This window comes from Callithrix jacchus, chromosome 4 (genome assembly GCF_049354715.1).
Source record: "Callithrix jacchus isolate 240 chromosome 4, calJac240_pri, whole genome shotgun sequence".
Taxonomy (NCBI): Eukaryota; Metazoa; Chordata; class Mammalia; order Primates; family Cebidae; genus Callithrix; species Callithrix jacchus.
Genome location: NC_133505.1, coordinates 86,553,073 through 86,581,050, shown reverse-complemented (window position 1 = coordinate 86,581,050; position 27,978 = coordinate 86,553,073). Strand labels below are relative to the sequence as shown.

General features: G+C 34.1%; 1 long non-coding RNA gene across 2 annotated transcripts; it reads left to right on the top strand.

Moving 5' to 3' along the window:
• Positions 1 to 1,096: 1,096 nt before the first annotated feature.
• LOC118152895 (uncharacterized) lies at positions 1,097 to 26,674 on the top strand. Of its 2 annotated transcripts, none has more exons than XR_004741888.3 (3): positions 1,097 to 1,752; positions 5,095 to 5,219; positions 24,280 to 26,674. It is a non-coding gene; the product is annotated as an uncharacterized LOC118152895 (long non-coding RNA). The 2 variants fall into 2 exon arrangements; XR_013534849.1 differs by having other exon boundaries at positions 24,277 to 26,674.
• The last annotated feature ends 1,304 nt before the right edge of the window (positions 26,675 to 27,978 follow it).

The window sequence follows — 27,978 nt, the reverse complement described above, 5'->3', positions numbered from 1 at the left end:
TGAATGGGGGGAGTTTATAGACAGTACAATGCACTTGCTAATATTATTTAGGGTTCAAAATTTTAGTATATCATATATCATCAAGACATGTACCACCAAAACAAATAAAAAATCTTTAATCTTGAATTTGAAAATTGTCTTTTGAAATATCAGTATAAACCCAAGATATGTTTTCTCATAAAAATATCCATTTTCTAGTTCTGAATACCGAAAGTTTCTAGAAGCCATGGATAACCTACTCCCAATAAGCATTTTAAACACCTAGATTTGGAGATCTTAAATCATTCCCTACTAAATATAATAGTATTTATTGGAGAAATTGTGGATTCTAGATTTAAAGGAGGAAATGTATAAGACAAACATAGAATATTTCACCATACTAAAAGGTAAGAACACTGAAACCACCTTGAAAATAGCCAACTGTCCAAGGATGAGGCAACTAGAACATTAGTAAAGATAACTGTAACACACCGAACATATTGCATGTGTGTATATTCATGAGTTCCTAATGATACAAAAGAGAGAAAAAAGAAAAAATTTCTACTGGTAAATTCAAACCACAGAGTCATTATTTTTAATGTGAAATCAACTATGATTGGAAGTTAATCAAGAGGAGTCAAAAATAATTTTGCATTTATTGTACATTTTTATATCATCTATTAGAGTAACTAGTGGACAAAATGATATTCCTGTTTTGTAGAATTTTGTGAGTTACTTAGTAGAAAAGAAATAATAAAATTAGAATATAACCATTTTGCAAACCTTAACAAATTCACAAAATGGATAATTATCGATGATGACTGCTAATATTACAGAGAGAAGACTCATTGTATGTGCATCACGTATCTACTGATGCATATGCAAACACCAATGAACTTGCCTTGCAAAAATCAAACAAGCAAACAAAACCAAAAACTGAAGTTGACTCTTAACAAGTCTTTTACTTCAAGCTTGAGCCGATTATAAGACAGAAACCCAGAGAGTAATTTGGACAAGAGTTTAACATAAAAATTATTAACTCTACCACAGGATTAGTATAATGAAGGATTTAATACTGTGGGGTAAAGTAAATTCTAAAAAACACAGGAGTGACAGGAACAGCTACTGCCCTCAGGGCTGTGACAGGACACCCAAGAAATACATGAATCAGAAAGATAACTTCCAACTGTCATGAGAGCCAGACCTCGTTGAAGAAGGCATGGTCAAGGTACACTGCATGGTAAATTTGCAGAGGTGCTATATTGAGGGATTTGTTGAGAATCTGCCCTCTGGGGTATAGAGGAAACTGTCTAAGAGAAGACTCCACACCAGAGGAACTAACTGGGAAATCACATTCTTGGGTAGCTGAAGAAAGTGCCAAAGGAGAGGTATCTTGCCCTGAAACTTACTGCAAAACTGCCCAAAAGTGTGTCAGGGAAGCAGTTCATAAGATGGTGCCCTGTGCTGCTGGCCACCTTGCATTACAGAAGACTGCCGAAAGAGTACACCATTACTGGGAAGCAAATGCCTTCCTCCTCCAGGATCCCTACTGTATCACCTACTGATAGAGCCTTGCACTGAGTCAACTTGTGAGGGAATAATGTTCAGGATCACAAGTGAGGTCATAAAAGGTGTATTTAGAACTAAGAGACAGAAGATTGACAACTGATAAACTTAAAGCTCTAACTCCCAATACAAGAGAAATACAAGGTGCAGAGAGACATGATCACCCCATGGGGATACAATCGGAGAATTTTAAACAAAAAGAATTGGGTAAAAACCAACATATGCAAATAAGAAAAATCTATTTCATAAATGTGGACTCTTACTGGATATTTAATGTTAATAACAGTTATTTTTTTTCAGATGTGATAATGTTAATAGATGGTGGTTTTTTTAAAGTTCTTATCTTTTGGAGATAAAATCTGAAATATTTATATATAAAGTAATATAATGTCTTGTATTTTCCCCACAAAATTCAGTGTAGAGAAAAGAGAATAGAGATGAATTAAGATTGTTATGAGTTAATAACTTGATATTATGTGACAGGTAAAGAGGTTTATTGCAGTATCTCTTTACTTTTGCCTTAATTTAAATTTTTCATAATAAAAAGTTAAAAATAAATAGCTGAGGAGTGGATAGAAAATGAAAAATATTATTCTTGTCAGCTCTCATATTTTAGGAAAACTTGTAAATTTCTTACAAGTCTACTTGAGGGGAAAATATAAACATACCTAATTATCAATGAAAAACAATTATGCCTGCAAATAAAAGATTAAAAATTGCAAGAGAATACCATGTACAGCTCTAGGTCAGTTCCTCTATAAATATATCTGAAATTGACACATTTTTTAGAAAAATGTAAATTATTAAGATTGTCTTGAGAATTAGAAATTGAATAAACCACTGGAATGGTAAATGTGAAAACAAAATTATCAAATAATTGCCCTCAAAATAAACATCACAACCAGATGGCCTTAAAGGAAAAGGCTTTCAAATCACCAAGGAATAGAATATCTTATACTGTAAAATTTTAGAATTACCATATCAGATTTTTCAATAAAGTCCACAATTTGATACTACCTTCTACACGAAAGCTATTTAAAACAATCTGCAATATTTAAATATAAAAAAATAAAATCAATAATAGTGTTAAGGAAATAAAATAAAGATGCGATCAGCAATTTGAACATTTTGAGAACTTTCTGGAAGACTAAAAGAAGATGACATTGGAATGACAGAGGTTCAAAACAGAGTTGAGGGGCTGCCAGGCTATCGTAGGTTAAGGATGGGTTTTTGAATAATTGAGTCCCTAATAACTACAAATTTAGTAAGAAGAGCTGGTGGTAAAGTAGAGATTAAGACACAAAGGCAGGAAATTAATTTAAGGTGTGTAAGAGCATTGAGTTGGTCCTAGGGGCTGCAACTCATACTGTCTGTGGCAACCATCTTAGAGCCACAGCTGCAACCTAAGTTGCCATAGATGCAAATCAGTAGTGTTCATGGATGGGAGAAAAGCAATTGATGATACCATTGTTCTTAGAATATTTTCAAAAATCACTTTGTAAAACTAAATTAACAGACTGGAAATGCTGTAATTGTGCATTATAATAAAGGCTTGAAGGAGGGGGCTTTCAATTTTCTGCAACAGAATGAACAAGGGTAACCACCATTTCTTTGGTGAGGAAGAACAGTCATGTACTATCTGAATTCTACTTTACAGTAATTAAAAGTTGAGGAATCTATTTGTATTTGTTATTATACAAGCAAAATATATGAATTTCTCATTCACGTATTCTTTTTTATTTTTATTTTTAATTATACTTTAAGTTCTGGGGTACATGTGCAGAATGTACATGTTTGTTATGTAGTTATACATGTGCCATGGGGGCTTGCTGCATCCATCACCTCATCATCTACAATAGGTATTTTTCCTAATGCTATCCTTCCCCAAGCATCTCACCCCCTGACAGGCCCAAGTGTGTGATGTTCCTCTCCCTTTGTCCATGAGTTTTCATTGTTCAACTCCCACTTGTGAGTGAGAAAATGCAGTGTTTGATTTTCTGTTCTTGTGTTAGTTTGCTGAGAATGATGGTTTCCAGTTTCATCCATGTCCCTGCAAAGGACATGAACTCATCCTTTTTATGGCTGCATAGTATTCCATGGTGCATATGCGCTACATTTTCTTTATTTGGTCTATCATTGATGAGTTCCAAGTTTTTGCTATTGCAAACAGTGCCACAATTAACATACATGTGCATGTGTCTTTATAATATAATGATTTGGGTATATATGCACTAATGGGATTGCTGGGTCATCAGAGTGAACAGGCAAGTTACAGAATGGGAGAAAACTTTTGCTATCTACTCATCTGACAAAGAGATAATATACAGAATCTACAAAGAACTTAAACAAATTTACAGGAAAAAAAACTGCATCAAAAAGTGGGTGAAGGATATGAACAGATGCTTCTCTAAAGGAAACACTTATGCAGCTAACAAACATATTGAAAAAAAGCTCATGTAATCATTTTTTAACCCTCTGCCATATTTCTAAATTCTGGCTTACCTAAATTCTCTAGGCACCATCACTGCACATTTGCTCCAATCCATTTAAATTGATCCAACACACCCAGGTAGGCAGGTCCTAGAAACATATGTGAATACACTCTTGAGTTGTAGACTGAATCTATTACCTTGTTTTAAACTATTTTGAATATCTGATCTGAACTTCCTAGTGTTCACTCTGCTTTTCAATACTTTGAAAACTTTATCTCCACCCCTTCTGTCTCAGTTTCCTACTACCAACCACCTTCTGCCTCTTTGAATCTGGGTCACGTTTTGTACTCACTTTCCTCACTTACACGTAGGACTTTCTTTCCGGAAACAAACTTTAAATTTCTTTCCCATTCATGAAACATGGCTGTGAATTAAAGATGCTTCCATTGCCATGCTGTATCCTGTGAAAGAGTCACCACAGCACAGGAGGAAATTGGGAGGAAATACCATAGATATTGCACAGTTGTAATGGTGGTATGTCATGTGAAAAATTCCCAGCATTATCCTCTCTAGAATATTCATGTGTATGTGCTGCACTTATGAAAGTGTCTTACCATTTAAAAAAGACAAATCTCTGAAGGTCAGCTATTGCAGGGTTTTCTTGCTGTTTCAGCCCCATCCAAATAAGTGGATAATCCTATGAGGTTCTCTCTGAACTCAGCACTCAGTTATCAGTATTATGCAAACCAAAGAATCGGTGAAAGTTGATGCCTATTATATAATTGCTTTAACTTTTACTTTTAAAAAAGAATTTAAAAGTTTTACAAAGGAATTTGTATTTTGCATTTCTTTAAGCTGATGTCTGCTTATTTAAAAGCCAAATCTGGCATAATCTTCACCATGTGGACAGCACCTCTTCTTTGATGGTTTTAAGAGTGTGGCATCTGTGAACTAGAGGATTTCTAGTGCCTTTCTAGAAGCTAATAGAAAAGATTATAAAAGAACATAATACTTACTTTAAAAGAGTGACTTTATATCCCACTTTTCCCCATAAAATAAAGATTAAATCTATTACCCAGAATTAATTACTTATAGTGTCTCCTTTTACTCTCAATAGTACCCTATTTGAAGGAAAAATGATACGGTGCCACTACCTGAAATCTATCTCCCACAGATGACGAAAATCTATTTCACCTTCAAACTACATTCAAACAAAGGAGGAATAAACTACAGAAAGCAACGGTGAGATGCCAGTTTCTGAGAACTTGTTAGATTTAGCTTTCAGTCTACTTATTTAGCAAACAATAAGTGAAAAAAATACAATGTGAAAAAAAGTTTTAATATGACAATAAAGTAATTAAATTAAATGTAACCACTTGCTATTAACTAACCTTTATTAAATAATAATAAATCAAAATAGAATACCCAATAAAACATACGTAATGCTTTTAAGAAATTAAGCACAAATGTATCTGTGAAACGTAGTTTAGCAAATAGAAATATTAGCATATTAGAATTAGAGGCACTTAAGGCCAGGAGTTTGAGACTAGTTTTGGCAAAATAATGACATCCCCGGCTCTTCAAATATTTTTTTTTTAATTTTTTATTGGATTATAGGTTTTGGGGTACATGAGCAGAGCATGCAAGACAGTTGCGTAGGTACACACATGGCAGTGTGCTTTGCTTTTCTTCTCCCCTTCACCCACATTTGGCATTTCTCCCCAGGCTATCCCTCCCCACCTCCCCCTCCCACTGGCCCTCCCCTTTTCCCCCCAATAGACCCCACTGTTTAGTACTCCCCTTTCTGTGTCCATGTGTTCTCATTTTTCATCACCCACCTATGAGTGAGAATATGCGGTGTTTCATTTTCTGTTCTTGTGTCAGTTTGCTGAGGATGACGTTCTCCAGATTCATCCATGTCCCTACAAACGACACGAACTCATCATTTCTGATTGCTGCATAATATTCCATGGTGTATATGTGCCACATTTTTCCAATCCAGTCTATTATCAATGGGCATTTGGGTTGATTCCAGGTCTTTGCTATTGTAAACAGTGCTGCAATGAACATTCGTGTACATGTGTCCTTATAGTAGAACGATTTATAGTCTTTTGGATATATACCCAGTAATGGGATTGCTGGGTCAAATGGAATTTCTATTTCTAAGGCCTTGAGGAATCGCCACACTGTCTTCCACAATGGTTGAAATAATTTACACTCCCACCAACAGTGTAAAAGTGTTTCTATTTCTCCACATCCTCTCCAGCATCTGTTGTCTCCAGATTTTTTAATGATCGCCATTCTAACTGGCGTGAGATGGTATCTCAATGTGGTTTTGATTTGCATCTCTCTGATGACCAGTGACGATGAGCATTTTTTCATATGATTGTTGGCCTCATATATGTCTTCTTTCGTAAAGTATCTGTTCATATCCTTTGCCCACTTTTGAATGGGCTTGTTTGTTTTTTTCCTGTAAATCTGCTTGAGTTCTTTGTAAATTCTGGATATCAGCCCTTTGTCAGATGGGTAGACTGCGAAAATTTTTTCCCATTCTGTTGGTTGCCGATCCACTCTAGTGACTGTTTCTTTTGCCGTGCAGAAGCTGTGGAGTTTCATTAGGTCCCATTTGTCTGTTTTGGCTTTTGCTGCCAATGCTTTTGGTGTTTTGTTCATGAAGTCCTTGCCTACTCCTATGTCCTGGATAGTTTTGCCTAGATTTCCTTCTAGGGTTTTTATGGTGCCAGGTCTTATGTAATATTTTTTAAATTACCTGGGCGTAGTGGTGTGCGCCTGTAGTCCCAGCTACTCTGGAGGCTGACTGAGGCGAGATCAGTTGAGCTCAGGATTTCAAGGCTGCAGTAAGCTAGGATATAACCACTCCACTCCAGCCTGGGTGACAGGAAGATCCTGTCTCTAAATAACAATGATGATAATAAGTAACTTATTCATTTATACTTAAAAATTTCCATTTTATTGTTCATTGTGGAAAACAAATCACAGAAAAAAAGGAATAGAGTCTATCAAATAAATATAAAGGAAAAGGACATTAGTATAAGAGAGCAACTGTTAATCAGTTACAACGTGGTATTTCCTCATTTCTCTCATCCACTACACCAAGCACCAGTAAGCTAAAAGTAAGAAATTAATTTTATTTCAGTTACTGTTAAAATTTTTCTACCCTCAATTATTAACTGACATTCACATTGGTTTCTGTCCACTTTGGGATTTCCAATTGCCTCATTCTGCATGAAAATATATTCATTTCATAAGGTTGATATATACCTATTGCCGGTTCATTTTGCAAGTCAATTGCCTTGATGGCTAAAAACAGAAAAATTTGTACTTTATAGGCAAATGTGCCACTGTGAAGGACATTTGGGAAAGCTAGTGGTATCAGATGGCATCTATTGGAAATTTGCACTACATTCTTAAAGCTGAAAAGAACACATACATAAAAAGCAATACTCTGTTACTGAATATGAACTGGATCTGTAAAAGAGAAAAGGACAGAGACTTTAAAAGTAGAGACCTGACTCTGTGTTTCCATCCTGCCATGTAAAAGTGGTATGACTTGGGTAAGACATTCACCACCTAGGGGCAAGTAAGGGACAAAAGTGAGAATAACTTGAAAGTACATAAGTGCAAAATCTATCTATATATATGTATAATATGTGCTATATACAGTATCATATGTAATATATGTGTGTATGTATGCATATATATGATGTGCTTTACAGTCTGTATATATATACACACACACACATATATAATGATGTAGTAAATGTATTGTCTATATTTATATGATGATATACCCTATAGTCAGTATATATAGACAATAGCTATATACATTATATATATGACTATAGAGCACCTCATTATTACAGAAACATTAAAAAGGTAATACAGAATATGATAAGTGTAATAGTATGGAAACACATCTAAAAATAAACAAGAAAAAAGTTGACATGTCATGATAAAAAAAAGAAGAAAAAAGAAAAGAACTGAAATTCCTTCAGAAAATGCTGAAGTTCTCTTTGGAATTGCAGGGCAGGGGAATGCATAATAATTTCAATTAAATGTGCAGGTATAGAAACCCTTAATTCATTCTTCTTTCCCAGTAAATAAGAATAATATGTAGTATAGTAGCAGCAGAATAATTCAGTGCTTTAAAATATTTTGAATTGCCTCAAAAATAAGGTGCTGCCTCATCATTCTAATACTGAAGATTCCAGCAGATTCCACATGGCTAAGGAATATGGTAACTATAAATTGAGAGGAAGAACTTTTGGAAATGACAAAAAGAATTAAAATGACACCATAAGCATTGAACTTAGAAAGAAGGAACTAAAATACTAGGTTACCTAGCCATTGGAATTAGACCCTTATTTAAATAGGACTTGACAGCTTAGATCACTTAATGTTCACTGGTAAAGTTGGCAGGGTGCCTACTATACAAGGTAAAGATGGAAAATTGAATCCTGTGTCGTAATCAGATAAGGTGTAAATCCTTAAGATTTTAGTCAAGTAGAAAATATTTTCAGATACTAACAAAGTCACTTTTAATGTAGTTTATGAAACTTCAAAGTAACTTATTTTTAAATTGGCCTGAAGAAATTAACACTAAAAGTGTAAAATGCTGTAGTTGTCCTCTGTTAATAAAACAGCTCACAACTCAATAGAGTGCAATAAGGGAACTCAATAAATTTCTAGAAAATGTCAAGGTCTCCATTATTCTATTTATCACTTTGAAACTTAGGAGTCATTAGCCCCATAAAAAGGTCAACAAACTGAATGGGCTTTCACCATAACTGACTGCACAACATCAAGCTTCTTTACAGGAGGGATTTTATGAAATCTGTAAAATTAATTCTTGTTCTGGAGTTTATTTGGGTGCCTTAAAAGACTATTTGTGTCTTTGAGTCCTGCTTTTCAACACAGATGAGTTTAATATTTCAGGAGAAGACACTAGGGGAAGCATTGAGCCTGCAATTCAGAAACAGACAACAGCATGTCCTCAGGTCTTACAAAGACCACCTTTGTGGGCTGCATTCTTTTCCCATCAGGCCATGCTGCCCTGATTTGTGTTGTGTTTTTAGTTTCTGAAGAATGCTGATCCTTTCTAAATGGTCTACTGAAAAATGAGTGTTGAAGCACACACGAAAAGTAAAAAGTGCCATTTAGCACACACATAATTATTTCATGGCATACTACAAATTAGCAAAGGCAGATTTCAGCATTTTAATCTTGTATATGTTTTCTGGAAGCTGCTTCATGTCCCCCTTTTCTGGGTGGGAAGCTGCAGAGAAGAAAGGGAGTAGGGTATCAATGATATTTTTATGTGGAATGGCTTCTTAAAGGTGGTGAAATAGAACCTACATTAAAAGTGAACAAACATTGAATTCAATATCTTCAGCAGTCAGATCTTTTTAAAAAGAAATGGCTCAACCTCAGGAAATGGTATAAACATTCATAGCTATTAAATTCACTTTGCACTAAAATTTAATCCAGCAGCATATACCATTTAAGTCAATACCATGTGGACATGTATACACATATACATTTTTAATACTATGTGGTTTTAATCTTACAAATATTCTATATGCTATGCGCTAAGCAGAAGAAATGGTGAGTTTATGTCATCCAATTTTCACCTGGATTCCAACATTAAGTAATCTTTGTGACAGCATATTAGCTAGAAAGGTAGTATGAACTAGTATCTCTGGCCCTAATAATTGATCATTCATAATTTTTAAAAAAGAGAAAACATAAAGAAGTACATCCTATACCAGAAAAATCCTAAGTGCCTGTAGTGAGAGCAACTTTTTGGTATTCTTTAGATAGCTGTTCAGAACGCTAAGGAAAGATTTCCCCTTTGTCTCACTACCATACACCACCATGGTGCAAATAAATTTTAGGATAAAGTAATTTGTTTCTCTACGCAGATATGGGATAATAGAAGAGAAAGCATTCAGTCATTTCCTTACTTTTGACAGGTTAAGAACAATTGCATTATTTAGGGAAATTGTAAAAAAATGATACTTTTCTGATTGCCTGTTTATCTGTCTCTGCAACAACTCTTTGAGAATGAAAACATTATTCTTTTACTGACCACAGAACAGTGTCTCTTGTCTAAAACCTTCTGAATGAATGCTGTTTGAATTAATCAAGGCATTAACAAATTTCCCAATAGCCTTTTAGCTTTTATCACCATGAAGTGTAGAGATGACAATATGGTAGAAAGGGGAGAATGCCTACAGCTTTTCTGCTATGCACCTCAACTCACTCCTGCCCTGTCCCCAGTCCTGTCCCCAGTCCTGTCCCCAGTCCCAGCTCTCTCAGTGTTGTTTTGCTTTTACAATCAGTGCTGGTAGGTTTTGCTATTTACAATCAGTGCATTGGAAAATGATGTTGAATGATATCCAAAAATATGTTTAGTGTATGATTCTTTAGCATATGTCCACCATTTGCCAAGCATTGTATCTGGGAATATTAATAGATATTCAGAAGATAGTATTTTATGGTCTTTGGCGAATTCTTTCTGTTTATAATAGCACCATTAAAATATGGCAAATTCTTTCTGTTTATAATAGCACCATTAAAATATTTGAAGAATTTAAAAAAACTTTCTACCATGTATTGGATATCAATTCTCACAATAACTTTATGAATCAAGTGTTACTGTTATATCCCACTTTCAGATGAGGAAACTAAGGCAACAAAGAATTAATTAACTCACCCAAATGAATACAGCTAGTTCTTCCAGAATGAAGATTTGGACTGAAGTAGTCTGGCTTTAGAGAAGAGCTCTTAACCAATAAGTTATGTACTACAGTTTTTCCGGGTGGCATGAAAAGCTTAGCCATGTTCTGTGGTTTGTGTGAGAAGCATATTTTTAGACTGTAATATTGCTCATTCTGTGACCTGGCCATGAATTTCAAGCAAAACAGTCACACATTTGCCAAACCACCCAAAGAAATATATCAATTTGATAAAAGTTAGAATTATCAGTTGACCATTATTTATTTACAGCCTTCAACAAGTTGTAGCATTCACACAAACATGGTAATTAATTTTAACCCCCCTTTGTGAACCTAAAATAAAAAATGTGGTAACTAATATATGGGTACACAGAATTCTGCTCTACCTAAAAGCATGCTTAGCATTTTTCTTTTTTCTTTTTTTTTTATATATAAGAAATCTTTATTTCAATTTACTTTGTTTTCACAATGAAATAAATGTTATTCAAGGTGTTCCACAGACAAATTGATTGCCAGATTAATTTGGTATCTGTCAGGTTATTTCACTGTACTGTTATTTTTCTTAAGTAACTTAAAAGAGTATTTGAAAATTCATAAAGAATCTAAAGACTTATGACCTTTTGTCTGAAAATTTTGTTTTATAAATTGAATTTCCTCTTACATCTTTTATGAATAAATCCTGTATCTTAGATTTTAATGATGCTTATTTCTATTTGGCCTTAGTCTTTTTGCCCTTGCAAGGAGATTTTAAAATTATGAATATGAAGATCTCTACAGCAGTCTTTCTCTAGAAGTGAAATGATATCTGGCTAAATGGATTCAGTGGTTTAAGAGATGCCTATCAATCATGTACTTTCTTTTGTGTCCTAACTTGGGCTTTGTTCTCAATCAAAATGCTTTATTGTTCTACAGTATATTGCTTTCCTTTTTTATTTTTAGAAGTATTGTGAAGTCTTTTTCTTTTTACTGTAGATATTTAATAGTTCATCCTTTGTTTATCAAATATGTATGAAGAGTCTACTATGTGCTGGTACTGCTTAAGAGTTTGGAATATGAAAGTAAATTATATGTTGCATGATTTTTTAATTTTTTACATGGCATAAAGTATAAATTTATATAAAATAAAGCATGCAGTATATATATACAATACATATATATGTATGTGTGTATATGTGTGTGTGCACACGCATGTATATAGGCTATGAAGTTACATACATACATATATGCATGTATATGCATATATATACACATACATACACATAGCCTATATACATACACATTCATAGAAAATATGTGTGTATACATATATATGTATGTGTATTTGTATAAATGTGTGTGTATGTACATAGGATAGGAAGTTAACAACAAAATAAAAGCTTATAATCCAATCCAAGGAACAGAATACTATCAAAATCATCAAATTTACCTGCCCATTCCCTATTCCATTGTCCCCTGCTTTCCTTCAAAAGATAACCACTATTTAAACTTTTTTTTTTTAATTTTCTTTTTTCTCTGGGTACTTCTTATCTTCCTTCTCTTTCTTTATGAGTTTTAATGTAGGCATATATACCTACTTGCAGTCTTCTGTAATATTTTATTCTGTAAAAGATGCAGTTTTATTTTTCCATCTCCTGTTGAGGGAACTTTGAGATATCTTCAGATTTTACAATTGTGAACAATATTGCAATGAACATTCTTGGGTGGGTTTCTTAATGCATCTTCCAGAATGTCTTGCATATGTTTCACAATAAAATTGCTATAGATAATGGAAAGATCCCCTATTTTAAGAGGGTGACAAATTGCCTCCAATTTGATACCAAAATGTACTGTGATCAACATGGCATAAAAGTATCCACTCGACTTTTAAAACTATCTGATGCCTTAAATTTTGCACAACTTTAGTGTGTACTAAATAATATTATAATATGGATATTTTACAATTTCAGTGGCTTCTGATAATGTTTAATACTGTTTATATATGCATGGGTATTATTTCCTTTTCTATGAAGTGCTAGTTCATTTCATTTGCTCCCTTCTTTTTTATTTACTAATTTAACATAACATTAATGCTTTGAATATATGAAGAAATAATTTTGATGTATGGTGTGAGTTAGGAAGCCCATTTTGCTTATTTTTTAATAGATATACAGTTGGCCTGGAACTGTTTGTTTTCTGGTGGATCCACTCCCAAGTGTTCTTCAAAGTCATCTTTCTTATGCGTCAAATGTGAAACTGTTCCTATATCTCTATTTCATTCCATTTGTACTTCTCTATTCCTGTGCCAATATGTCATGGACTTAATTAGCTCTATAACTTGTTTCTATTTTTTTTTTTCGGGAGTGCTCATATTATCATTAGTCATCAAACAATCTCATTTGAATTACATTAAATTTATTCATCAGTTTGGAGAAAATGACATCTTTATGGTACAAAATCTTGTTAGACATTGAAGACATTACTAATGTCTCAAAGTTTTATATTTTTACATTTTTGAAGGTTTTGCTGTTTTTATTTCTAGGTGTTATGTAATAATTTCTTCTTAAATCAGTTTTGCTAAGTGATATTTTATAAAAATATAACCTCCAATAAATCAAACTTTTATATACATGTTTTAAATATTTTTAAAACTTTGCTAATTTTAATTGTTTGTTGTATTAATAATTTTGAGATGTGTGTTAAAATTTCCCACTGCCGTGTATATTTGCAAAATTTTCTCTAGAATTTATATACATTTTTGCTCCATATATTTTGAGGCTTTATTTAGTACATTCCAGTTATCGTTCTGTAAATTGAAACTTTCAGTGTTTAATAATTGTATTTACTATTTGAGGTTACTTAACAAAGGGGCAGTTAATATATTTATTATGGGCATATTATTTAGCCAATGATACCTGAATATATTGCTTGTTCAGAATTAATGTATGTCTTGGCATAGTTTTTTTATCTTTCACTTAATTGCATTAAATCTTTATATTTAATTTTCCCCAAATGTGGTCATTTGCTCTATCTCATACTAGAAATACTTATCAAATAATAAAAATAAAAACTTTTCCAATCTACAGAACAAACTTTTAAAAACATATTTTAAATTTATTATTTATTTATTTAAGATTTCTAAGTCCAAGCCTCAAGTGATGATATTACTCTGTCCATGCCATAAAGGTGTCATTGGCTGCTGCTTGAATCTGAATATTCCCTCTCATCTCTCAATCCCAGTTTTACCAACCTCCCTCAACAGGTATCAATGTTAGTGAAGTTTGTCCATGTCTCTCGATTATTTGGTTTCATAGTTATGTATTCCAGAAAAAATAATAAATTATTTGTGTCTATGGCGTTTTAATAGCTCATGTAATATTATAGAAATTCTTTTTCACATTTTGAATCAAATTTTTATATTTAGCCACGTTGCTCTTATGCATATAGTTCATTTCTTTTGACTGCTATGCATTTAGTGCATATTGCAGATTCATAATTAATTAAATATAATTCATCTCAGTAATGTTTAGCCCATCTCTAATTCTTTGCTTTCACAAACAGTACTCAGTTTTGAAGAATCTCATGCATGTCTCCTTGAAGACTAGCATGAGCAATTCTCTGGGCTACATTTTCAGAGTAGAATGCTGGACAACAAACATTTAATTTTACTATGTGCTTCCATATTATTTTTCAAATGGCTGCACCAATAATGTTTCAAAATGTGTGTGTATATATATGTGAGACTGTGGGAAAACACAGAGATAGAAAAGAAAGCTTGCTGGCAAAAATATGGGAATATATTTATGTAAAATATGACTGGAACTTTTTTGGAATTACATTGAATTTACAGATAATTTTAAGGAGAATGAATGTCTTTCCATTCATGGAAAACTTTTCCATGATGGAAACTTTTCTGTGATAAAAAACTTTTCCATGATGAAACTCTTCCTATATTCAGATCTTTTATTACATTTTTTAAAATCCAATGACAAGTATCTTTATTAGGGGAAGACAGTGGGAGATTTGAGAGAGAGAAAAGAAGAAAGGAAGCAAGTCACAAGTTCACATAAAAATGAAAGCAGAGATTGGAGTAATGCAGCCACCAGCTATGAAATGCTCACAGCTACCAGAAGCTGCAAGACTTAAGAAAGAGAATTTTTTCCTAGATCCTCTTGGAAGAAGTGTTACCCTGGTTAACATGACTGCTTGATGTTAGACTTACAGCGAGACCAGTGAGGAAATTAATGTCTGTTGTTCTAAGACTGTTAATTTGTGATACTTTCTTAAAACATTACTAGTTAACTAATTTATTTTGTAACTTTCATTTATTCTTCAAAACAGAGCAATTTTTTTTTTATTTGAAAGAAAGAAAGAGAAAGAGAATGGGGGAGAGAGAACAGGAGTCTTGCTCTATTGCCCAGGCTGGAATGCAATCTAAAAATAGGTATTAAAAACCTCCTTGGCCGGGCGCGGTGGCTCACGCCTTTAATCCCAGCACTTTGGGAGGCTGAGGCAGGTGGATCATGAGGTCAAGAGATCCAGACCATCCTGGTCAACATGGTGAAACCCCGTCTCTACTAAAAATACAAAAAATTAGCTGGGCATGGTGGCACATGCCTGTAATCCCAGCTACTGAGGAGGCTGAGGCAGGAGAATTGCCTGAACTCAGGAGGCGGAGGTTGCAGTGAGCCGAGATCGCGCCATTGCACTACAACCTGGGTAATGAGCGAAACGTCTCAAAACAAACAAACAAAAAAACCTCTTTTATGCCGATAATTGTGTTTAACAGCAGAGACAGGAAGGAAGAAGGGAAGAAAATAACAAACAAACAGCCAACCAAAATTTCATTTAAGTCTGTAAAATGCTATGCAAATACTGAAGAGTGATTTACTTCCAATTAAAGTGGTCACTTTCAAAATAGGTGTAATGTGATACTGAGAAAAATGTATGTTCTGTGGACCTGGGTTGAAGAATTCTATAAATATTCACTGAGTTTACTTGTTCCAGGTCTGAGTTCAAATCATAAATGTCCCTCTTAATTTTCTATCTCGTTGATCTGTCTAATATTAACAATGTGGTGTCAAAGTCTCCCGCTATTATTGTGCAATAGTCCAAGTCTCTTTATAAGTCATTAAGAACTTGTCTTATATATCCGGGTGCTCCTATAATGGGTGCATATATATTTATGATCATTGACTCCTGTTGTTGCATTGATTCTTTTACCATTATGTAATGTCCTTCTTTGTTTCTTTTAGTCTTTGTTACTATTAAAGTCTATTTTGTCAGAGATGAAAGTTACAACTCCTGTTTTTTTTTTTTTTTTTCTTGCTCTCTATTTGATTGGTGAGTCTTCCTCCAACACGCTGTTTTGAGTTTTTGTGTTTCCTTGCTTATGAAATGGATCTGGATACAGCATACGGATGGGTTTTGACTTTTTATTCAATTTGCCTGTCTGTGTCTTTGGTTGGGGCATTTCATCCATTTAAATTTAGGATTAATATTGATAGTTGTGAGTTTAATATTGTCATTTAATGCTATCTGGCTGTTTTGCCCATTAGTTGATATAGATTTTTTCATTATGGAGATACTCTTTACCTTTTGGTAAGTTTTTGGGATGACTGATACTAGTTGTTTCTTTCTGTGTGTAGTGCTTCTTTCATAAGCTCTTGTAAAGCAGACCTGGTGGTGATGAAATCTCTGAGTGCTTGCTTGTTCATGAAAAATGAAGCTTAGTTTATGAAGCTTAGTTTGGCTGGATATGAGATTCTGGGTTGAAAATTCTTTTCTTTTCTTTTTTTTTTACATTTTAATACAGTTTTAAAACCCTCTCCATGGCATTGGTGGCATTCTTTGATAATTGCTGAACACGAAATACTTAGTAGACTTATTTTTGGCTCTTGCAATATTTATCTTTTCTTCTGTTGCTTTTCTAGTTGATTATTGCTAATGTAAAAGAAACTTTTTTGGTAAATGTTGGATGTGTTTTTGTCTACTTTATTAATATATAGTTAATTTTAACAGTTTGTTGGTTTTTCTGGGTTGCCAATTTAAATGACCATATCATTTACCAAAAAAAAGATGACATATATAATAGATATAAATAAGGCAATTAGTTGTTTAGACAATTTATAACAGTGAATTGATAATCATCAGCAGCAAGGAAGAATTCTGAAAAAAAAAAGAGCAAAATGCAATGATAAACATAACATCGTAAACATCAGAGTTGAGCTGGAGCTTGGCGTTTCATAATGCCAAAGTTATTCTAACCCCAGGCATTTGTCTTTGTATATTCTTTCTTATTCATGTCATGGCAAAAATAAATCTCTCTCTTCCTCCAGTGAATTTTTGCACTGGTTGTTTACTGATCCAGTTTATGAACAGGCCTTGATAACAAATACATTACTGAACAGTGATGATGAAAAGACTCTTGGGTGAAAATATCCTAACACATGTGCAAAAATTAAACAATAAAATATTGTCATTTTCTAGCAAAGTCGCAAACACTCATAAAGCCTAATTTCATTTAAACAATTCCCACAAAACATATTCAAGTTGTCATTGCCTTCTTAGAACTTGCTTTATGAGCATTGATTGATACATATTTAACATAAAGTCGGACATGGACAAAATGTTCTTAGAAACATCTCTCCCAAAATGAAGTTTTTCTCTTATCTTCAAAAATAAGAGAAGTTATGTAGGTGACATATGCTTGAATTTTCCCATTGAAAAATAAGTTAGTCTAAGAAAATTCTTTATCAAGAAAACATATTTTTAACAAAGGGAAAACTATAATTTTTAATGATTATCGGTTCATGAAAAATAGGCAAATAGCTTCTTTCTTTGCATATGATACTTTTTTAAGGTTATTGGATATATTTGCAGATGTGTTCCATAGGTAAACTGCATGTCGTGGGGCTTTGCTGTAGAGACTTTTGTCACTCAGGTGATAAGCACAGTACCCGATAGTAGTTTTTCAATCCTTACCCTTCTCCCACCTTCTACCCTCAAGTAGGCTCCAGTGTCTGTTGTTCCCTTCTTTGTGTCCATATATACTTAATATTAGCTCCCATTAATGAGTGAGAACATGTGACATTTGATTTTTTTTAATTTGGAATTGTTTTTTATTATTATACCTTAAGTTCTGGGGTACACAGCAGAACATGGGTTTGTTACATAGGTATACATGTGCCATGGTTTGCTGCATCCATCACCTCATCATCTACATCATGTATTTCTCCTAATACTATCCCTCCCCCTTCTCCCCATTCCCTGCTATCCCTTCTCTAGCCCCCCAACTCCTGACGTGCCTCAGTGTGTGATGTTCTCCTCGTCCATGTGTTCTCATTGTTCGACACCCACTTATAAGTGAGAACATGCGGTGTTTGGTTTTCTGTTTTTGTGTCAGTTTGCAAAGAATGATGGTTTCCACCTTTACCTATGTCCCTGCAAAGGACATGAACTCGTCCTTTTTTATAGCTGCATATTATTCCATGGTGTATACGTGCCACATTTTCTTTATCCAGTCTATCACTAATGAGCATTTGGTTTGGTTGTAAGTCTTTGCTTTTGTGAACAATGCCGCAATAAACACACGCGTGCATGTTTCTTTATAATAAAATGATTTATAACTTTTTGGATATATACCCAGTAATGGGATTGCTGGGTTAAATGGTATTTCTAGTTCTGGATTCTTGAGGAATTGCTTCACTGTCTTCTACAATGGGTGAACTAATTTACACTTCCATCAACAATGTAAAAGCATTCCTATTTCTCCGCATTCTCTCCAGCATCTGCTATCTCCAGATTTTTTAATGATCACCATTCTAACTGACATGCATGAGATGGTATCTCAATGTGGTTTTGATTAGCATTTTTCTAATAAGCAGTAATGATAAGCATTTTTTTGTATGTTTGTTGCTTACATAAATCTCTTCTTTTGAGAAGTGTTGGTTCATATCCTTCACCCACTTTTTGCTGGGATTGTTCTTTTTTTCTTGTAAATTAGTGCAAGTTCTTTGTAGATTCTGGATATGAGTCCTGTGTCAGATGGGTAGCTTTCAGAAATTTTTTCCCATTGTGTTGGATGCTGGTTCACTCTAATGATAGTTTCTTTTGCTTTGCAGAAACTTTTTAGTTTATAAGATCCTATTTGTAAATTTTGGCTTTTGTTGCCATTGCTTTTGGTGTTTTAGTCATGATATTCTTGCCCAAGCCTATGTCCTGAATGATATTTGCCTAGGTTTTCTACTAGTTTCTTTTATGGTATTAGGTCTTATGTGTAAATTTTTAATCTATCTTGAGTTAATTTTGGTATAGAGTATAAAGAAAATACCCAGTTTCAGCTTTCTGCATATGGCTAGCCAGTTTTCCCAACACCACTTATTAAATAGGGAATCCTCTCCCCATTTGCTTGTTTTCCTCTGGTTTGTCAAAGATCAGATGTTTGTAGATGTATGGCATTACTTCTGAGGCCTCTGTTCTATTCCATTGATCTATATCTCTATTTTGGTACCAGTACCAAAGGCTGTTTTGAATACTGTAGCCTTGTAGTATTGTTTGAAGTCAGGTAGCATGATGCCTCCAGCTTCATCCTTTTTGCTTAAGATTGTCTTGGCTGTGTGGATTCTTTTTGGTTCCATATGAAGTTTAAAGTGTTTCTTTCCAATTCTGTGAAGAAAGTCAATGGTAGTTTGATGGGGATAGCATTGAATCCATAAATTACTTTCAGCAGTATGGCCATTTTCACAATATTGATTCTTCCTAACCATGATCATGGAATGCTTTTCCATCTGTTTGTGTCCTCTTTCATTTCCTTGAGCAGCGGTTTGTAGTTCTCCTTGAAAAGGTCCTTCACATCCCTTGTTAGTTGTATTCCTAGGTATTTTATTCTCTTTGTAGCCATTGTGAATAGGAGTTCGCTCGTGATTTGGCTCTGTGTTTGTTATTGGTATATAGGAATGCTTATGATTTTTGCATATTGATTTTGTATCCTGAGACTTTGCTGAAGTTGCTTATCATCTTAAGTAGATTTTGGGCTGAGACAATGGGCTCTTCTAAATATACAATCTTGTCATCTGTAAATAGAGACAATTTGACTTCCTCATTTACTAATTGAATACGCTTTATTTCTTTTTCTTGCCTGATTACCTTGGCCAGGACTTCCAATACTATGTTGAATAGGAGTGGTGAGAGAGGGCATCTGTGTCTTGTGCCAGTTTTCAAAGGGAATGCTTCCAGTTTTTCCCCATTTAATATGGTATTGGCTGTGGGTTTTTCATAGATAGCTTTTATTTTTTTGAGATACATTCCACTGATACATAATTTATTGAGAGTTTTTAGCATAAAGGGCTGTTCAGTTTTTTCAAAGGCCTTCTCTGCATCTATTGAGATAATCATATTTTTTTCATCTTTGGTTCTGTTTGTATGTTGGATTACATTATAATTTGCTTATGTTGAACCAGCCTTGAATCCTGGGGATGAAACTGACTTGATCGTAATGGATAAGTTTTCAATATGCTGTTGGATTCAGTTTGCCAGTATTTTATTGAAGATTTTTGCATCAATGTTCATCATGGATATTGGCCTAAAATTTTCTTATTTGGGTTTTGGTATCAGGATGATATTGGTCTCATAAAATGAGTTAGGAAGGATTCCCTCTTTTTATATTTTTTGGGATAATTTCAGAAGTAATGTTACCAGCTCCTCTTTGTGTCTCTTTTTCAGCTGTGAACCCATTTGGTCCTGGACTTTTTGTGGTTGGTATGCTATTCATTGCTGCCTCAATTATAGACTTTGTTATTGGTCTATTCAGGGATTTAACTTCTTCCTGGTTTCATTGTGGGAGGGTGTAAGTGTCCAGAAATTTATCAATTTCTTCTAGATTTACTGGTTTATTTGCATGGAGGTGTTTTTAGTAATCTCTGTGGTAGTTTGTATTTCTGTTGGATCAGTGGTGATATCTCCTGTATCATTTTTTATTGCATTTATTTGGTTCTCTCTTTTCCTCTTTATTAGTCTGGCTAGAGGTCTATTTTGTTGATCTTTTCAAAAAACAAGCTCCTGAATTCACCGATTTTTTGAAAGTTTTTTTCTGTGTCTCATTTTTTTCAGTTCTGCTCTGATCCTAGTTATTTCTCTTCTTCTGCTAGCTTTTGAATTTATTTTATCTTGCTCCTATAGTTCTTTTAATCATGACATCAGGGTATCAGTTTTAGATCTTTTGTCATTTATCTTGCAGGCATTTAGTTCTATAAATTTTCCTCTAGACAGTGCTTTAAATGTGTCCAAGAGATTCTGGTACATTGTGTCTTCCTTCTCATTGGTTTCGAAGAACATCTTTATTTCTGCCTTGATTTCATTCTTTATCCAGTAGTCATTCAGGAGCAGGTTGTTCAGTTTCCATGTAGTTGTGTGGTTTTGAGTGAGTCTCTTAATCCTGAGCTCTAGCTTGATTGCACTGTGGTCTGAGTGACTGTTTGTAATGATTCCAATTCTTCTGCATTTGCTGAGGAGTGCTTTACTATTAATTATGTGGTCAATTTTAGAATAAGTGTGAAGTGGTGCCGAGAAGAATGTATATTCTGTGGATTTGGGGTAGAGATTTCTGATGATGTCTATTACATATGCTTGGTCCAGATCTGAGTTCAAGTCCCAGATATCATTGTTGATTTTTTTTCTCATTGATCTGTCTAATATTGACAGTGGGGTGTGACATTCTCCCACTATTATTGTATGGGAGTCTAAATCTCTTTGTAGGTCATTAATAACTTGCATTATGTATGTGGGTTCTCCTGTATTGGGTGCATATATATTTAGGATAGCTAGTTCTTCTTGTTGCATTAATCTCTTTACCATTATGTAATGCCCTTCTGTGTATGATACTATTAATGGTAAGACTGTGTTGCCTAAATAAAATTGCATATGAAAAGGATGATCATATTTGAAAAACATACAAGACACCCAGAAATATGCCCTAAGTTTAAAAAAAAAATGGAAGAATTATTTCACTATGCTGAACTAATTTTCTCTATTTTATCGTATTTTATTTTTGAGACAGAGTCTCACTCTCTCCCCCAGGCTAGAGTGCAATGACACAGTCTTGGATCATGCAACCTCTTCCTCCCAGCTTGTAGTGATTCTCCTGCCTCAGCCTCCTGAGTAGCTGGGATTACAGGTGCTGGCTACCACATCTGGCTAATTTTTGTATTTTTAGTAGAGATAGGGTTTCACCATGTTGGTCAGGCTGGTCTTGTGCTCCTGATATCAGGTGATCCACCCACCTCAGACTCCCAAAGTGCTGAGATTATAGGCGTAAGCCATCATGCCCAGCTATGAACTAATTTCCAATTTAAAAATTTCAGCTAAATACTAGATATAATCTTTCAATCATAATAACGTGTTGATGCCATAGTTAAATATATTTTCTTGAATAAATTTTAAGTCATTAGACTTTGCTTACAGTAGAGAAAAGATACATAAATAGTTTCTAGCAATCATATTAAACATAATTAACTGATCCTATCAACACTCAAGCCTTAATTTATTCAATAAATATTAACATGAGCACCTATACCTGGTCACTGCCCTGAGCAAAAGAGACACAATTTAAGAAAAGATCAATAAAGTTTCAAATGATGATGACATTCTAATGGTAGAGATCTATAATAAAATAATAATTAACTTTGTAAGTGGCTAAATATTTATTCAGTAAAATATGATGGACAATATGAGAAAAAAATACAGTGTGCAATGGAAGTACATTGAAGGGACTCCTACTCCAATCTAGAAGAGAGGTTTAAGGGGGAGTCATGATAAATCTTATAAGGACATTGACCTAGAAACTAAGACATGCTCAATTTCAAGTTAGGTCAGTGACTGGGTAGAAGGGAGAGGAGAAGGCAAACAATGTTCAAAGCATACATAGACACTGCCTGTTGGAAGTCAAGCAGTGAGACAGAGCCCTCAGGCTCCTGGTCCCAGAAAGGGTAAAATATGATACCACTCCTAAAATTAGGAATTAAAAGAAGGAATTAGAAAAAAGTTGGTTAGGCAGTCACATTTGATGTATGTGGAAGACATTGATGTACAGAATCCCCCTGAAAAGTTGAAGCTAGAACATGGGAGACACAGCTGAGCAGAAAATAGGACTTTCTGAGTTATGCTTTCGACTTTGATAGTTGAAGATGAATAGAAAGTTGAGATATCTCAGAGACTAGGATAAAAATGAGACTAGGGAAAGCTGGAAAGTATTGAAAAGTGTTTAAAATGTAGAAATTTATTAAGAACTCTAGATCCTATCAAGTGGTAACATTTATTAAGAAATAGTAGGTTTTATTAAAATAAACTGTCATTATAAAAAGAAGAAAGTAATTTATGAGCATGGTAGCCAAATATATTTCAACTCTTAAAACCTCTATACCTATTGAAAAGACCATCCAAAGGGTTATATAAGTGACCTATGATTTGACTTTTGTTTCAATATCTTTTAAAAAGTCATTGAAAGTCTTCCAGTTGTGTGTTTTTATTTCCAAGCAAAAACAATTTAACATGCAGAGTCATTTCTTTCAAATTTCTGGTAAATATATATTTGATACGGGGTTGCACTCTGTCACTCAGGCTGCTGGAGTGCAGTGGTTGCCTTCATGGCTCACTGTAGCCTCAACCTCCTGAGCTCAAGCAATCCTTTCATCTCAGCCTCCAAAGTAGCTGGGACTACAGGCTCATGCCACCATACATGGCTAATTTTTTTATTGTAAAGGTGGGGGTCTTGCTAAATTGCCCAGGCTGGTCTTGAACTCCTGGCCTCAAGTTTGCCTAAAACAGCTGTTCTTAGTCCGTTTTCACAGTGTTTTAAATAACTACCTGAGACTGGGTAATTTATGAAGAAAAAAGGTTTAATTGACTCACAATTCTGCATGGCTTGGGAGGCCTCAGAAACCATCATGGTAGAAGGTGAAGGGGAAGCAAGGGCCTTAGAGCAAAAGGGAAGAACCCCCTATAAAACCATCAGATTTCATGAGAACTCACTCACCATCACAAGAACAGCATAGGGAAACCACCCACATGATCTAATCACCTCCCACCAGGTCCCTCCTTTGATATGTGGAGATCACAACTCAAGATGTAGTTTGGCTGGGGGCACAGAGTCAAACCATATGAGTTTTTAAATACAAAAGACCACATTAAAATAGAAGGTTTAGCTTATTCTTTTATAGTTATTAAAATAAGTTATTAAATAATTATAATCAATTTGTAGAAGCTTAGTTAATAAGTGCAAAAATAATTGTAAAATCCCATGGTTTAAAGAAATAAATAATTCAGGCAGATAGTTCTGGGAACAAACTTTAGTTGGCAAACTGACCCCATGAGATATACTTTAACACAAATCTACATGCCTGAAAACAATGTATTTGTTTATAATAAACATTCCTAGCAGTAATCTGACCAATAATCATGAGGGACAAGCTACTTTTGAACATACTAAAGCTTTCTTTACTGCTTGAGAATGGAATCTACCTAATTTGTAAGCAATCTGTAAACCTGTGTATTTTAATCTTTCCTTAAAGCAGGTGGAAACGAAAGTATGCACATATATTGTTGACCAACTTTGAAGAAATTAATATATATAATGGAAAATTAAGGGAGGCCAAGACATAAAGTAACTATGTGCCTGGTAAGACAACTATTATTTATATTATTATTAAATATCTTGAAGAAAGGGTATATTATTTTGTGTAATTTTAATTATGTCATATATTTTTCTCTGTCAATTATGTTTTATTCTACCTTCTAGGAATTTATATGGAGTTAAATAATAGTTAATTTACTGATTCCCCTCCTCAAGAACTTTCTTCATTAATTTAAATGCTTAATATTTTGTCAACATAGAAAAATAGTTGCTCAACAGATGTAAATTTACTCACTCTTTTTCCCTGTTTAATTATGCAAATAATTAAAAGGTATTAAAGACTTAACAGACAAAGCAAGCCTGAAAGTTTAAGTCATGAAATTTTGATTTCTTGTTTTAATAAAAAAGATATACTGCTAAAAGATAAGCTGAATGAAAGAAAGAACACTATGCCTCCAAGAGAGCACTGTGAGCTTTGATGTGAGCCTGAGGACAAAATGTATCTGGTACTTTTCAATCCCAGAGAGCTACTTTCCACCTGTTATTAAGGCTCTCAGAGACAGACCATATTTATATTCCTGATTAATGCCTTTATGATTTCCCCTTAGCTGTCTGTGCAGCAAAACTTTGGGAACTCCTCTGATACTTGTCAGAAAAAAAGGTCAGTGGAAGTCCATCTTGGCATGCTCTGAAAGTAACAGAAAGATTAACTTCATAGGGAACGTTGCCAACTAAGTCAGAAGCTTTAAGGGAAACTTCATCCTGATACTGACTCTAGCAATCCTTTTCCATCGTTTCTATCTCACAAAGTGTGGAGTCTGCACTGCTGGTCTAAATAAAGAGCAGATAAGGGGGAAACTAATAAGACATCCATCCCACAAACTGGGGGATACATTCCGTGTGTATAGTCTTATATAACTTATTAACATGTGCGCTGTCTTCTGTCTACTCAGAAAGGAATTATCAAAGAGATAGTATATATTCCATGCTTAGGGAATATAAATACATTATTAACTTGAAGTTTAAATCATGGTTTTTTTTTTTTTTTTTGAGACGGAGTTTTGCTCTTGTTACCCAGGCTGGAGTGCAATGGCCTGATCTCGGCTCAGTGCAACCTCTGCCTCCTGGGTTCAGGCAAATCTTCTGCCTCAGCCTCCTGTGTAGCTGGGATTACAGGCACGCACCACCATGCCCAGCTAATTTTTTGTATTTTTAGTAGAGATGGGGTTTCACCATGTCAAGCAGGATGGTATCGATCTCTTGACCTCGTGATCCACCCGCCTCGACCTCCCAAAGTGCTGGGATTACAGGCTTGAGCCACCGCACCCTGCCTAAATCATGTTCTTTAATATAGCAGAATTCAGTGGATTCCTTGATTGCTGTCATGCTGTATGTAAAATAGCAAATTTAATGTCATTATGTCAAAACACTGTTAAAGTATTTCCCTGATAGTTATAAGGAAACCTAGAAATACAACATCAAAAAGTGAGAATAAGTGCTTTGTCACTATAATTTGACCATAGTAACTCACATTTTGGGGGATCATGACACCATGCTTCTTCCCTATGTTATATCACCCACTGCTATAACTTCCAAATTTAAGTACTAACAGCTTTTTTCCACTGCTGAAAAATGTAGGAATTAACCTGCTATATTATAAAAATTTTGACCATTTCACATAAAAATAAACTAAAACAAAACCGGAAAAGGTCTGATTGACACCTGTAGGGAGATCTAACATGAAAATAAGTTGTTCCTCACTTTTCGAACCATTTTATTTATTCTGTGTTTCTGCAATAAGTCGATATTGTGTTCAATTAGAAATAGGACTAAGACCTTACTAAACACTCTCAGGGAGCATGATATTGAACCAACATTTCATCTATGCAAATGCAATGTTTCTTCAGCTATGTGATATTTCTTCAACTTTATTTACAGGTGTTTCAGTGTATGACAAAGAGGGATAAAAATTGTCTCCATGTGACAGAAAATGTTTCCCTGAACCTATAAGAGCTGACCTTTAATTTCCAAGTTTGTCTTTGCTTATTTGCAGAAGAAACACTTATGTTGAGGAATGGAAATTGGTTCTTTCACTTAGGACTTGATACCTACAAAGTTCAAAAGGCTTAGAGACTTTTGATCAACAAATAAGATCACTCAGATTCATAAACTGTTCTAACAGTAGTAGAATATAAATTGAAAAAGACACACATCTATAGAATTAAGTATTTTATACATTTTATTAACTATTATCTTTCATATACAAAAACTCAGAGGCACAAACAAAAATATAAAAATTTAGGATAATTATAAATTGGCTATTAATGGATTTCAGATCAAACAGACATATTCAAATTTTAATATATATTAAAAACTTAATGTTTTACTTATAGAAATGGTAGTTGACAAATAACTATTTCTTTCCTTCCCCTCTCTTTATTTTCTAAATTTGGCTATTTTAACAAATTCATAGTTATTTCTAATTTTACATTTAGAAGAATTAAATATTTTTATATTCTGTGCTCATTGAGTAACAGTATTTGTTCTGAGTTACTCTGGTTGTTACAGATTTTGTTCCCAGTGATGTATTAGTAAACCTTAGTCCTTTATAATAAAATGGATTAATTAATGCTTCTAATTTAAATTTTTTAAAGTAGGTTTATCTGAATGATCAGTTCCCTCTATGCTTTGAACACTGTGCTTTGTATTTTTAAAGCCCTTCCTCAGAAATCCATGGGAATTATATATGCTAAATCATTACTTATAGCAATTTACAGAATTTCAAAAATATAAAAATTTAAAATAGAAAACTGAAGATATAATTCCAGCCCTGTTACTTAATAGTTAAATGCCATCAAAAAATTCTGCTTACTTCTTTAAAGTAAGCCCCGGTTTTCTCATTTATAAAGGGGGTGTAGAAGATAAAGAGGTAATGAGTCTGTCTTCCCAGTATTAACTGTCCTGGTTACTAAGTATATCCAACATGCTCTTGGAGATGAGGTGGACTCAGCTATCAGTTTGAAGGATGATATTAGTAATTCCAGTTAGACTTACTGCTTCTGATAACCTCATCCTACACTAATCTGCTGTGACTCTCTTCTCACATAGAGAGTGGTTCAGGTTCTTCAAGCCAGGCCAAACAGACAAAAGGGGAATTTTTCTGGAAGCTCTGACCCAAACAACAAAAGATAACAACGAAAGATAAGAACCAGCTTGTTTCTCTTCCAATTTTTCTTTCTTCATCAGCATTGTTGATTGTTGTAGCATGCTGCAGATGCAAAACCTGGAAGTACTGCAGTCATTTTGTCACCATGAGGTACCAGCTTTAGGGTAACATTGATATAACAGGCAGAGAAGAGAGACAAAAAGAAACTGAGTCTTTGAAGTCATAACTGAGTCAAAATCAAACCAATTCCAAAGACTGTCTTAACTCTAGACTTTCTGGTAACATAGATCAATAAATCCCCAATATTTTAAAACTGCACTTAAAGTGTTTTTTTTGTTTGCTTTTTTCTGTTATTGTTTTTTTGACTATTATTTTTCTACTTTAATCAGCAGAGTAATAACAGCCAAAAAGATACAGTTTAAACCAACAATGCATTTTATTCATTTTCCAAATTTTATACAGCAAACATGTTTT